Here is a 13,134-nt window from a genome sequence, read left to right as displayed (position 1 = left end):
CTTCCTCCATCCCTCCCCAATCAGCACAAATCTTTCACATAAGAAGCACTGTGGCCTGACCCGGCGGTGGTGTAGTGGATAGAGCAAAGGACTGGGATGCGGAAGACCCAGGTTTGAGACCCCGAAGTCACCAGCTTGAGCACGAGTTCATCTGGGTTGAGCAAAAAAAGCTCACCAGCTCGGACCTAGGGTCCCTGAGCAAGGGGTCACTCGGTCTGCTGAAGGCCCAAGGGCAAGGCACAATTGAGAAAGCAATCAGAACTAAGGTGTCACAACAAGAAACTGATGATTGATGCTTCTCATCTCTCTCCATTCCTGTCTATCTGTCCTTGTCTATCCCTCTCTCTGACTCTCTCTGTCCCTGTAAAAAAATTAATTAATTAATTAAAAAAAAAGAAGAAGCACTGTGGCCTGACCTATAGTGGCGCAGTGGATAAAGTGTTGACCTGGAACACTGAGGTCACTGGTTCAAAGCCCTGCACTTGCCTGGTCAAGGCACATATGGAAGTTGATGCTTCCTGCTCCTTCTCCCTTCTCTCTCTCTCTAAAAATGAATAAACAAAATCTAAGAATAAAAGTAAAATAAAAAGGAAGCACTGTGATCTGGGCCCCATTGTTAATGACATAAAAATAAAAGAAATGAAAACTTCAATGTATTTTTTGTCATTTTCCCTTGCTATGTAAGTCAGGACTGATGTAGAAAAGGAGTGATGGGAATTTTAAAAAGAGTAGATCCTCTTTTATTCCTATAAAGGAAACTATTTGAGATATCATAACAAGGTAACAATAACACCTGTATATGTATCCAGTCTCTATATTTGTTTGAAGTAAAGCACTATTTAGCATGGTAATAAAAATAGTGGATTATTTTGTACCCCTACAAGAACATTTTGAAACCTACTCATCAATCTCTAAATTATACCCCCATATCATATCAAAATATTTCTTTGTGCTTGGCATGTGGTGGTGCAGTGGATAAAGCTTCAACCTGGAATGCTGAGGTTGCAGGTTTGAAATCCTGCGTTCATCCGGCCAAGGCACATATGACAAGCAAGCCATGAACAACTAAAGTGAAGCAACTATAAGTTGGTACTTCTCTTCCACCACCCTTCTCTCTCCTCTCTCTATAAAATCAATAAATAAAATCTTTAAAACTTAACTAAATTTTATTTTTACAGAATATAATACAAATAATGTTGGTGATTATATTTCAAATTTTAAAAGCCTACCTTTTATATTGTTTCATGATAATTCATTATTCCTTTGACTTGGAATCAGAAACAGTTTGGGTTTTTTTTTAGGTCAAAATCATGATATTGGATCTAGTACTTAGCACTGCTATATACAATACAAAATTTAGCCTTGAATCATGTAATAGAAAACAATGTTTATACTATACATTTATAGTAGAGAGAGCTGTTCATGATGCAGGTAGTCTCAAACACTGATAGAATTTTGAAAAATGATTTTGTATACAGGGCATCTACTGTATACAATTGTTACGCAATTTTTATAATTGAATGTCATCATTATTTAGTTTTCAGTAGTATATTAGTAAAGTTTAATTTAGCAATTTATCCTATAGTTCTTCATTCTACTTTATCAATATTACTTTAAAAAGGCAAACTAAACAACATTAATTTTTTAGTCTTAAGTTTGAAGTCCGAGAACCTATTTCAGAATTCAGGCCATCACATCCATTTCTGGATCCCAACTGCTGTGTAGGAGGGAAGTGGGCCAAATTATTCCTTGTCTACTTTGTTTCCTATTAAACCAATTCCATAAAAACAAAAAAATCTGCTCATAATATTGCAATGTACAGTGTTTCAATTTATATTGCCAACCTAAAAAACTGAGTCCTTGGGAAAAGATTTATCGATGAGGTATGAATTTTTTCCTGAATGACATTAAAAAGCTGTAATTCACCATCCCCAAACCTCCCACCCCCCAGCTTCCTGGCACTAAACCATGACTAAGCCACCTATGGGCCATGGACTAAGAACAGTTTTTCTCCCCCTGAGAACTTGACTATTGATTATGTTTGCTCACCTGGTGAAAGAAAAAAAAAAAAAGAAATGTCAACTATGTCACTAGGAAACAGTGCTCATGACATCAGTGCAAATTATCAAGATTTATATCTTGATAATTTATAGTCAAGATATAAATTATCACTTAATTGATAATTTATATCTTGACTATAAAAAATATATAAATACATGAGGGGGTGCCATACTTTGGGGTCTCCTGAATAGAGTGATTCTTTGACCATGAGGACCTTGAATGTATGCCGATAGTTTGTTAGAAGAGATAATGGCTTATGCGGAATATAAGACTTTTAAGACAAAATTTCTGTACCTGCTCAATGAGAATCCCATACAGTTGCTCCTGAAATTGTTACCTGGGAGAAGAGTTTCCCTATATGAGATCGATTAGCCCTATGAACTACTGCATAAACTGCAACGAAGATGACTCCTGCTGGCAAGCTCTGACTCCTACCCTACACTTATAGTAGACTGACACTAATGTGGTATGCAAGTCTCGTGAGTCTGAATGTTTGGTTAAACCCAAGAAGATGCCTGATGCCTGATGTGCACTGAAGATCATCAAAACTCACAGTTCAAAAAATATTGTATTGTGCAGTTTATTCATTAGGCAAAACATTGATTCACCTATGAGTCAAGCATTGAGAGCTTATCCAGTTCAAAGGTTAATTACCATGAATATGAAATGTTTTAACTTCTAACTTTATTTATTTATTTATTTTTTTAAAGATTTTATTTATTCATTTTAGAGAGGAAAGAGAGAAGGGAGGGAGAAGCAGGAAGCATCAACTCCCATATGTGCCTTGACCAGGAAAGCCCAGGGTTTCGAACTGGTGACCTCAGCATTCCAGATTGACACTTTAGCCACTGCGCCACCACAGGTCAGGCTAACGTCTAACTTTTTTTTTCTTTTTCTGAAGCTGGAAACGGGGAGAGACAGTCAGACAGACTCCTGCATGCGCCCGACCGGGATCCACCCGGCACGCCCACCAGGGGCGAAGCTCTGCCCACCAGGGGGCGATGCTCTGCCCCTCTGGGGCGTTGCTCTGCCGCGACCAGAGCCACTCTAGCGCCTGGGGCAGTGGCCAAGGAGCCATCCCCAGCGCCCGGGCCATCTTTGCTCCAATGGAGCCTTGGCTGCGGGAGGGGAAGAGAGAGACAGAGAGGAAGGAGGAGGTGGGGGTGGAGAAGCAAATGGGCGCTTCTCCTATGTGCCTGGCCGGGAATCGAACCTGGGTCCCCCGCACGCCAGGCCGATGCTCTACCGCTGAGCCAACCGGCCAGGGCCTAACGTCTAAACTTTTTTAAACAAATAATACCTACATACTGACACAGTGAAGTAACTTAAATTCTTTTGTCTTTAAACAAGTAATCACCTCAAGTTTAAGCTTTTTATTAGATATTATGTTTACAAATAGCCAAAGGAAGATCATATGAAGGTTACTTTTGCTAAGTATGATCTACCTACATTTATATTTAAGACTTGTTCCTCAGCCCTGGCTGGAGAGTTCAGTTGCTTAAAGCATTATCCTTAAGTACAAAAGTTGTCAGTTCAATCCCCGGTCAGGGCACATACAAGAACAGATTGATGTTCCTGTCTGTCTGTCTCTCCCTCTCTTCTTCTCTCACTAAAATCAATAAATTAAAAAAAAAAAAAAAAAGACTTCTGTCTCAATATGCCAAGAAGTATTTCCTAACATTTGGCTCACGAAGAATCTATATCCAGCCTGATGAGGCAGTGGCACAGTGGATGGAGCGTTGGACTGGGAAGCAGATGACACAGCCTTGAAACCCCAAGGTCGCCAGCTTGAGTGCAGGCTCATCGGCTTGTGCATAGCTCATTCAGGTTGGGCGTGGGCTCACCAGCTTGAGCACAGGGTCACTGGTTTGAGTGTGGGATCATAGACATGACCCCATAGTCACTAGCTTGAGCCCAAAGATTGCTGGCTTGAGCAAGGGGTCACTCACTCAGCTGGAGCACCCCGGTCAAGGCACATATGAGAAAGCAATCAACGAGCAACTGAGGCGCTGTAACAAAGAACTGATGTTTTTTATCTCTCTCTCTCTCTCTCTCTCACACACACACACACACAAAGAATCTCTATCCAAATTAACTTTCACCATTAAAATATTCTCAATCTATAAATATTGTACTCACATATGCAAATGCTCATTCTAGTTTAATAAATTATTTTGCAGCACTTAGCCTCAACATCAAAGAAAAGGTTTTAATACACATGGAATATTTTTTTTCTTAAGAATATATAACTGGCCTGACCAGGCAGTGGCGCAGTGGATAGAGCATTGGACTAGGATGCGGAGGACCCAGGTTTGAGACCCCAAGGGTGCCAGCTTGAGTGCAGGCTCATCTGGTTTGAGCAAAGCTCACCATCTTGGACCCAAGGTCGCTGGCTTGAGCCAGGGGTTACTCGGTCTGCTGAAGGCCCACAGTCAAGGCACATATGAGAAATCAATCAATGAACAACTAAGGAGTCGCAATGAAGAATTGATGTTTCTCATCTCTCTCCCTTCCTGTCTGTCTGTCCCTATCTATCCCTCTCTCTGAGTCTCTCTCTGTCTCTGGAAAAAAAAAAATATATTAAACTGTTCAACATAGCATTCAGAAACAAATTTCCTTGAAATTTCAGTTTTTCCCCTGTCCCTCCCAATCTCTCCATCAGGTATCTTTTTATATTACCCATCATAGTTCTTACTATGGGCTATTTCATAATACAAGTATGGTCTGAATTATGTCCCATCCCCAAATTCCTATGTTAAAGCCTCAATTCCAAATGTGACTGTATTTGGAATATTGGGTCTTTACAGTTAAATGAGGTAAATCTAACACAGCTGGTACCCTTATAAGAAGAGGAAGAAACACCAGATTACTCTTTGCACACACACAAAAAGAGGAGGCCATGCGAGGACACAGAAAGAAGGTGATCATCTGAGAGTCAGAAATAAAGTCCTCACCAGAAACTGAGCCTACAGGCACCTCAACCTGGAAATTCTAGCCTTTAGAATTGCAAGAAAATAAATTTGTTCTCTAAGCTCCCAAATCTGGTATTTTGTTATGACAGACAGAGCAGACCAATAATATACTACATTAAGTCATATTATTTTGCCATGTTGAATTTAAGGTTTACATCAGATATCATGCTAATAACAGCCACAAGAATATCATCTGTATGTTACTTTACTTATAACTGTAGAAATATTGTTCACTTCTACAAAAATTAGCCCCCCTCCAGTTTTTGTGGTCTACTTTTGTTTTTTTAATATTTGATTAAGACATGAATATAATGAATTTTTTCCACTTTTACTATACTATGAAAACAACAAAATGTAAGTACTAAGCCAAACACTTGAGGACTAAGGTCAATTTTAGAGGACCACAGTAAACAAGAGAGTATGAGTTAACCAAAGAAGGTTAACCATTACTCAGGTACAGCCTATTGTTAACACATAGAAATGATGGTCCATAGTTACCAACTCTCCTAATTTTTTATTTAAAAATTTAAAAATACACAGGTGAAAACATATGTTCCTTTTTTTTTTCTTAAGTGAGAAGCAGGGAAGCAGAGATACAAACTCCTGCCTGGGCCCCAACCAGGATCCACCCAGCAAGCCCCCTGTGCAGCCTTTGCTCCATTGCTAAGCAACCGAGCTATTGTAGCACCTAAGGAAAGGCTATGGAGTCATCCTCAGTGCTCTGGGGCCAACTGGCTCCAACCGAGCCATGGCTGCAGGAGGAGAAGAGATATAGAGAGAAATGGGTGGAGAAGCAGATGGTTGCTTCTCCTGTGTATCCTGACCAGGAATCAAACCCAGAACATCCACAAGCTGGACAGACAACTCTACTGCTGAGCCAACTGGCCAGGGCCATATATTCTCACAAAAATTTGTGTATGAATGTTCACGAAGGCATTATTCCTAACAGCCAAAAAGTGGAAACAAATAAAATGTTTATCAATTCATAAATGGATAAACAAAATAATGGAATATTATTCAATCATAAAAATAAATGAAGTACTGATACATGCTACAATATGGCTAAACATTGAAAACATTACGCCAAGTAAAAGGAGCCAGACACAAAAGGCCACATATTGTATAATTCCATTTAGATGAAATGTTCAAAATTGGCAAATTTACAAAGAAAAAAAGCAGATTAGGGGCTTCCTGAGTTATGGGTAGGGAAATATGGCAAATGACAGCATTTCTTTGTGGGGTTATAAATATGGTATGCAATTAGATAGTGGTTATGGTTGCACCATACTGTGAATATACTGAAAAGCCCTGAATGAAAATACAAAATTTTATCGCAGTTAAAAAAAAAGAAAGGCAGTACTATACAGACCAAAATAAACATGTTTTTAGGCCAAATTAAGTTTTCAAGCTGCCAGTATATAATTTTCATTCTCTGCTAGAGATTCTAAATGATACTCTTTTCTCATTCGCATGTAGAAGTATGTGATAGTAAAAATTAACAAAAAAAAAGTCTTTTTCTAATTAGCAGGAAAAAAACCTAAAGGATAGAATTTTCCTCAACTTCATTTTCCCCCATAAAAGTTCCTCTTAAGTTAAAAGCCCCTTCAAATTGGAATACATTATCTAATGTGGAGTGAAAATATAAAGTTTCATGGTGTTCCATAATTTCCAGGTAGTACAGTATACCACTTACAATGATATACTGGGTCTTAGACAGAGAAGGGCTTACATGACATCTAACACTGCTTTGAAATCTACCATAGTTTGAGAATAACAATTCAATAAGTATTCAAGAGCTTCCAGCTTGGAAGTATAACTGGCCCTAATATAAATGGAATAAAATTAGTCTTTAATTGTTAGTGCAGCTTGGAAAAGGGATCGAGACGGTGGGTCTCCGATGGCCCTGAAGTATAACTAGAATTCCCACAGCAGAGGAACAGTACCTCAGGGACATAAGAGCTTGATAAAGACACAAAATGAATGCACAAGTCAAATGGAGTAAACAGAGGTGGCGCAGTGGACAGTGTCAACCTGGGAAACCGAGGACCTAGATTTGAAACCCTGAGGTCAATGGCTTGAGCATAGGCTCATTTGGCTTGACCACAGGCTCACTAGCTTGAACATGGGGTGGCTGGCTTGATCTCAAGGTCACTGACTTAAGCAAAGGGTCACTGGCTCAACTTCAGCTTCCTGGTCAAGGCACGTAAGAGAAGCAATCAATGAACAACTAAAGTGACGCAACTACAAGTTGATACTTCTGATCTCTCTCCCTCCTGTGTGCCTGCCTGTTTGTCTCTGTCTCTCATAGCTAAAAGAAAGGGGGGTGGGGACACTTCTAGATCTAGATAATCTGGAACCAGTGATCATTAAGGAAATAATAGGAGGTAACCCTGAACAGATAGGTTGAGGGCCAGTACACGATATTCTGATGCCAGTTTAAGAAATTCAGACGTTCCAGAAGGCAATTCTGTCTTTGAAACCAAAAGTCAATTTAATTATTCAGTTAGTGAACTTTTTAGGACATATCAGTGGTTGGCAAACCGCGGCTCGTGAGCCACATGCGGCTCAATCAGATTGAGGATGTTTTTAGCAAAGGCCAACTTACGAGTACACTAATTAAGTTAATAACAATGTACCTACCTATATAGTTTAAGTTTAAAAAATTTGGTTCTCAAAAGAAATCTCAATTGTTGTACTATTGATATTTGGCTCTGTTGACTAACTGGGTCAGATGATGCTGTTTTGGGGGGTGCCTCCTTTAGAGATAATACATTTCTCCTTGATACCAATACAAAATAAATTTTTTTTGTATTATGGGTTGAGCCCCTGTTTATATATATCTCTTAAGGTTAGATATAAAGCATGAAGATTTAACTAATCATTAAAAAAAAAATCTACTTTAGGTCCTGGCCAATTAGCTCAGTTGGTTGCAGCACCATCCTGATACACCAAGACTGCGCGGGTCTGATCCCCAGTCAGGGTACATACAAGAATCGACCAATGAATACATAAATAAGTAGAACAACAACTTGATGTCTGTCTCTCTCAAATCAATTTTTAAAAATTCATTTTAGTTTCAAGAATAACAGTGGCTATTTTATTCTTTCTCCAGTTCCCATTTATTCTTCCTTGTCTGATTTATCCAACAACATTAGATGTTCTCTAAGACTGTTTGCAGCTTTCCAGCTCCCCACCAAAGGGCAATACTTGTTTACATCCAAGAGGAATAAAAATGACAAAGAGAATCACATTTATTTGGTCTTGTTATGAAACACAACACAATAACTATACCTGAGAGTATGCAGTAAAGGATAGAGCTTTGGAGGCTAAATAAAAATGTCTATTCCTCCAAATAACATGTAAGAACAGCATCAAAAGTGCATAGACTCTAGAGACAAAGGCGAGACTGCCCAGCTTTGCATGTGCCACTTACAGGCTGTGACCCTGGAAAAGCTACTTAATCATCTCGTTTCACTTCTCTCATCCGGAAAAAAAAAGGAAACAGTAACATATTACCTGATAAAAGATTGCAAAGATTATGGGACAATGTATGTAAAGCACTGAGAACAGTTCTTGGCACATGGTAAATGGTAATGTGTATACCATTTTTAACGTGTATAGCTTTTTTAAACACTATGCTGTAGGTTTCAGAAAAGCAAGGATTTTAATCTGCCCTGTTTACAGAACTCACATGCCTAAAATTGTATTTGGCTCATAGTAGGTGCATAATAAGTATTTGTTGAATGAATGAATGAATAAGAAATATTTTGCTTTTAGAGTTAAGAGAAACAAAAGAAACACTATTTAAAGGAAAAGAGTAAAATAAAGATGATTAAATGTCTTGCTCCTCCTCCTCTACTTTTTTTAATTAATTAATTAATTTATTTATTTTTTACAGAGACAGAGAGTGAGTCAGAGAGAGGGATAGACAGGGACAGACAGACAGGAACAGAGAGAGATGAGAAGCATCAATCATTAGTTTTTCATTGTGCGTTGCAACACCTTAGTTGTTCATTGATTGCTTTCTCATATGTGCCTTGACTGTGGGCCTTCAGCAGACTGAGTAACCCCTTGCTGGAGCCAGCGACCTTGGGTTCAAGTTGGTGGGCTTTTGCTCAAACCAGATGAGCTCAAGCTGGCGACCTCGGGGTCTTGAACCTGGGTGCTCTGCATCCCAGTCCAACACTCTATCCACTGCACCACCACCTGGTCAGGATCCTCCTCTACTTTTTCAAGAGATGTCTACCCTCACAGACTTTCTCTTATTTGTGTTTATTGTAACATCAGCATTTATTGATGAATACTTTCAGGAAATGCTGTATGAAAGCCTTTGCTATATTTGTTTCCAAGCTTAGGAGAAGACGGCCTCTTAAAAACCTTGCTACCCAAAGTATGCTCCTCTGACAAGCATCATCATCATCTAGGTCAGGGGTCCCCAAACTTTTTACATAGGGGGCCAGTTCACTGTCCCTCAGACCATTGGAGGGCCGGACTATAAAAAAAACTATGAACAAATTCCTATGCACACTGCACATCTCTTATTTTAAAGTAAAAAAACAAAACGGGAACAAATACAATATTTAAAATAAAGAACAAGTAAATTTAAATCAACAAACTGACCAATATTTCAATGGGAACTATGCTCCTCTCACTGACCACCAATGAAAGAGGTACCCTTCCAGAAGTGCGGCGGGGGCCGGATAAATGGCCTCAGGGGGCCGCATGTGGCCCGCGGGCCGTAGTTTGGGGACCCCTGATCTAGGTCCTTGTTAAATTGGCAAATCAGCCCTACACATAACAAAGTGCATATTAACTCTCTGAGTAGAGAGTTTTTTTCATGCTTGCTGACCCCAAGAAGTGAGGTTTCTTTTTTTTCAAAAACTAAAATTAGCTCCAGTTTCAGTTTTATTAACTTAAAATCATGTTTCTTTGATAACCAATTTATGGAATCAAGAAGAACATATATTTGCCTTTTTAAAAAACATTTTATTTATTCATTTTAAAGAGGAAAGACAGAGAGAGAGAGAAGAGGGCAGAGGAGCAGGAAGCATCAACTCCCACATGTGCCCTGACTGGGTAAGCCCAGGGTGTTGAACCAGAGACCTCAGTATTCCAGGTCAACACTTTATCCACTGCGCCACCACAGGACAGGCTACATTTGCCTTTTTTTTTTTTTTTTTTGTATTTTTCTGAAGCTGGAAACGGGGAGAGACAGACAGACTCCAGCATGCGCCCGACCGGGATCCACCCGGCACGCCCACCAGGGGCGAAGCTCTGCCCACCAGGGGGCGATGCTCTGCCTGGGGCAGAGGCCAAGGAGCCATCCCCAGTGCCCAGGCCATCTTTGCTCCAATGGAGCCTTGGCTGCGGGAGGGGAAGAGAGAGACAGAGAGGAAGGAGGGGGGGGGGGTAGAGAAGCAAATGGGCGCTTCTCCTATGTGCCCTGGCCGGGAATCGAACCCAGGTCCCCCGCACGCCAGGCCGACGCTCTACCGCTAAGCCAACCGGCCAGGGCCCATTTGCCTTTTTTTTAATGCTGCTTTACACATTTTTAAAATAAAAATTTTTGTTATACGGTTGTACTCTGGATGGTCAGGAGGCACAAGGATGTACATGAATGTTTGTACTACTCAAAGGGTTAATATTAGAGAAGTACAGTTCTAGATCACTCAAGATAAAGAGCACAGCCTTTACAAGGATCAAGATTCAAATCTAGGCTCTCACACTTTATTATCAATAAGACTAGGTAAGCTTATAAACTTCCCAATTTCTTCATATGTAAAATTGAAATAGTAGTAGTAGTTGCCTCCAAGAGCTGCTACAAGGATTAAGTGAAAATGCACATGCAACATTGGCAGGCTTCAAAGAAACAGTATTTGCCCAATAAACATTAGCTGCTTGTATTGTTGAAATCCCCCTTCGTCTACTATAATACTCTACAGCAATTTTTTATACTTAAATACTAGGAAGAGCTTTACAGAGAAAATTTTTTATTTGCTTTTCTTTCTAATTTGAATTACACAGTGAGTCTTCCTTCAGGATCAGCATGAAATTTAAGTTCATCTAATAGGAATAACTGCCTCTTAAATTTCTATTATCTTGTCCTCTTTTTCCATTTCTCTTCTCTTTGGTCTTAATTTTAATTGTGTATGAGAATAAATAAATAAATAACCAAACTGAATGACCAAATGAACAAATATTAAGTCTGAACTGAGAACTAATTCTTAGAAAGTGCTACTTAAAAAGTCTGGAAATTCAGCCTGACCAGGTGCTGGTACAGTGGTAGAGCCCTGGACTGGGATGCAGAGGACCCAGGTTTGAAACTCCGAGGTCACTGGCTTGAGCATGGGCTCATCTGGTTTGAGCAAGGGTCACCAGCTTGAGCCCAAAGTCGCTGGCTTAAGCCCAAGGTCACTAGCTTGAGCAAGGGGTCACTCGGTTGGCTGTAGCCCCCCAGTCAAGGCACATATGAGATAGCAATCAATGAACAACTAAAATGTTGCAATGAAGAATTGATGCTTCTCATCTCTCTCCCTTTCTGCCTGTCTGTCCCTATCTGTTCCTCTCTGACTCTCTCTCTCTCTCTCTCTCTCTCTCTCTCTGACTCTTTCATGCATGCACGCGCAAGCGCACACATACACACACAGATCTGGATATTCAATAGCGAATTTAGACTACTTTAAAATTATTAAACTTTACGGAAGTAGGCTACAAATTGAATTTTAACATACAGAAAAGAATTTTTCAAATCAGAAATATAGCTTACAAATAAAACTATCAAAGATATTTGAAATCTTATAAACACTGCCCAAAGGAGAACAACAATTTGGATTTTTGGTGAAAGCAATGCTTAATATATAGAAATATTATATCCAACATTAAAGGGCACTTGTTTTCAAGTAATGCTGGTAGCTAGTGTTTCATTTTATGAAGTTTTCTTAAAGGAGCAAAGAAGGTAAGAGCATACTGATTTCAAGTTCTCACTGAAAACAGTAGGAGAAAACTAAAAGCAAAGGAAGAAACCATGATAAGGAGAGCAACAACCTCCCACTGCCATTAAAATGTATGTTAGCCACAAAAAGTGTTAATACAAGATGTTAGACAAAATTTCAGTTGGTTTTTATACTTCTGGAAAGGTAAGGACTCAGTTCTGTCCTTCAAGAAAGGTTAGGATTTGATCTGCTTGGTGCAGCAAATTTGAAAACACAGTCAGAAAACCAGGCGTAATAATTATAAGTATTGTAGACTTAAGAGTTTGCTAAGTGCAATGAAACAAACAAACAAAAATCACAAAAGAAGCCCATCTGAAAAAACCCAATACCACTTCACATCCATTAGAATGGCTATTATGAATAATAAAAAAACAAGAGATGGGTAGGAATATAAAACTGCAGAGGTGAGGGAAATGGTATGGTGGATTCTCAAAAAATTAAAACTAGAACTACCAAATGATCCAGCAATTCTACTTCTAGTTAGATAACACACAGAAGTGAAAGCAGTGATTCAAACAGGTATTTGTATACCCAGGTTCATAGCAGCATTATTCAAAAAATAGCCAAAAGGTGGAAGAAAAAAAGTGCCCACTGACAGATGAATAAACAAAATGCAGTGTGTGTGTGTGTATGTGTACACACTGGAATGTTATTCAGCCTTAAAGAGGAAGGGAATTCTGATACATGCTTCAACATGGATGAACATTGAAGAGATTATTATGCTAAGTGAAATAAGCCAGTAACAAACAGACAAATATTGTATGATTTCAGAAAGTAGAATAAGTGCTTATACGGGCTGGGGAAGAAAGGAAAATAAGTTAGTATTCAATAGGTTTCAGTTGAAAGAAATGACTTGAAACTGATGGTGATGATGGTTGCAAAACAATGCAATTTTACTTAATGCGTCAAAACTATACCCTTAAAAATGGTTAAAATTAATACATTTTTAAGATGTATAATTACTTTACACAATTAAAAAACAAGTTCGCTATCTCCATATGGGAGTCCTCTGGTTATGACATGGTTCCGTTCCTATGACAGTGACGTAACCTAAATTTTGGTATGAGTTACAACACACTCTAGCCTAAGTCACTTATCTATCCTAACAG

At 39.2% G+C, this 13,134-nt stretch overlaps 1 protein-coding gene across 3 annotated transcripts in view; it reads right to left on the bottom strand.

Moving 5' to 3' along the window:
* RSF1 (remodeling and spacing factor 1) overlaps positions 1 to 13,134 on the bottom strand; it is a 187,945-nt gene that overhangs the window by 60,456 nt on the left and 114,355 nt on the right. The gene's annotated exons all lie outside the window — the stretch shown is intronic.

The sequence above is a fragment of the Saccopteryx bilineata genome, chromosome 1 (assembly GCF_036850765.1).
Source record: "Saccopteryx bilineata isolate mSacBil1 chromosome 1, mSacBil1_pri_phased_curated, whole genome shotgun sequence".
Lineage (NCBI taxonomy): Eukaryota > Metazoa > Chordata > Mammalia > Chiroptera > Emballonuridae > Saccopteryx > Saccopteryx bilineata.
The sequence above is the reverse complement of the archived record's forward strand: the minus strand, read 5'-3'. Positions and strand labels throughout refer to the sequence as shown.